Source organism: Tachysurus fulvidraco, chromosome 11, assembly GCF_022655615.1.
Source record: "Tachysurus fulvidraco isolate hzauxx_2018 chromosome 11, HZAU_PFXX_2.0, whole genome shotgun sequence".
NCBI lineage: Eukaryota > Metazoa > Chordata > Actinopteri > Siluriformes > Bagridae > Tachysurus > Tachysurus fulvidraco.
In genome coordinates, this window is record NC_062528.1 from 6,255,907 (window position 1) to 6,257,845 (window position 1,939).

The 1,939-nt window shown below is 37.0% G+C and overlaps 1 non-coding gene across 1 annotated transcript; it reads right to left on the bottom strand.

The window, feature by feature from the left end:
* Positions 1 to 302: 302 nt before the first annotated feature.
* On the bottom strand, positions 303 to 375 carry trnaf-gaa. Its single transcript has one exon. It is a non-coding gene; the product is annotated as a tRNA-Phe (tRNA).
* Between the last annotated feature and the right edge of the window lie 1,564 nt (positions 376 to 1,939).

Below are 1,939 nucleotides of genomic sequence, written 5' to 3' on the forward strand. Positions count from 1 at the left end.
GACCATAGTTGCATTCATACATTGAGAATTAGAATAGAATAGAACAGGGCATAGAAGCCTTTATTATCACCACATATACATTACAGCACAGTGGAATTCTTTTCTTCACATACCCCAACTAAGGAGGTTGGGGTCAGAGTGCAGGGGCAGCTATGATACAGCACCCCTGGAGCAGGGAGGGTTGAGGGCCTTGCTCAAGGGCACAATAGTGGCCACTTGGCTGTGCTGGGCCTTGAACCCCGATCCACCGATCAACAACCCAGAGCCTTAACCAGATGAGCCCACCACTGCCCCAAACCAATTGCCGACACCCGGGATCGAACCAGGGACCTTTAGATCTTCAATCTAACACTTTCCCAACTGAGCTATTTCTGCTATTACTAGCCCTGATTGTCTCTAATCAGCCTTCACAATTCAACAACAAAAATTCACCACCCCACCCAATTAATTAGGAGGGTTAACCACCAGCTATGTCCACTTCCCCATTATCTGCATACACACATGATACGTGATGATAAAATCTATGCCACATGACAGAGGCCTTGTGTGCTCTAAACATTAATGTGTTCCTTAACCATTAGTGTCTGTTCTAAGAAGTAACCCACATCATTTACTGCCAGGTGAGAATGTTAGAAAGACCAGACACATGACAGACTCTCTACAGCATATTTTATAATGACCTCGTTCATTTAGTCACCTTCATTAACTTTATCATGCTATGCATTCAGAGCTTATCATGGGAACACTGGACATGAGGTAGGTCATGAATAATAAACCACAGTCAGGGCTTTCTTTCTGTGATCCATTATATATATTATATAATTATAATATGCTAATTGTTTATTACCTTACTGTCATACTTTCAGCATAGCCGATCTATATGAAACCATTTTAGAGAAGCTATTTTTATTCTACATGTTCATTTGTATAAACATATTTCAGTCTAGTCTATGTGAATTGCTTCATGTTGATACATGCTGATTGATGAGTTGTGTGTGTGTCTGTGTGGTTATAGGGAGAGATTATTGGGCCACATCGACACCATACTGTGAAAATGAAAATAAGCAAAGGAAAAATCTCCAATTTAATAACCAACGCTACAGGCAACCTATCTGAACTCCTGGAAATCTTCCCATTGCTATAGCAGTATACAGCACAAATAATGCTAGATATTCTGATATCACTAGAGCAAGTATTGTATAAATGTTGATGCTTATTTTATTTAGATTTAGAATTTAAAAGTCAATGAGTGAGAAAAAGGAGCTGTGTTGTTTTAATTTACACTCTGATGAAACCGAATAGATTCCTTTTGCCAGAAAAGTGTTGCAGATCATTTCATGCCATTTCAGGTTAATAGTCTTAATGATGCTTCTTTATTTCCTTTCTGAGGAGCAGAACACGAAGTGTAAATGGCTGTAAGTTGACTCAAAAGACCAAAAATTATGCAGCAATTATCTGTCTAAAAATATATCAGCAAAGAACATTTTCTGTGCTTTTCAACCAGGAAAATAGATTCCTAATAATAAATAAGTAAATAAAATGTATCTGATAATCAGATTATGAAAACTGATTTTTAGAGGAAGAGCGGTGTTATATTTGCTGACAAAGGAGAAGACAAAGATACACTCTCTATAAGAGGGGAGTAAAATCTCTGTGGATTTTTTTATTTTTTAAATCAAGCATATATTATTCATAACAAATGGTCCATAACAAATGATGACATCCTGAAATCTGTATAATATCGATGATCAATTATCAATTTAATTCAACCATTTTTTTGTATAGACCCAGCTTTTGCTAATGATTCATTTTAGTCATGCAATAGCTTCAAGTAGGATTTAAAACAAGCATTTAAATTCTTTGCTTATCAGAATTCTTCTTCCTTTTTTTTGACATCCACAAGGACTCCGTTCCCGCAGCGCTTTTGGCAAGGCTGATA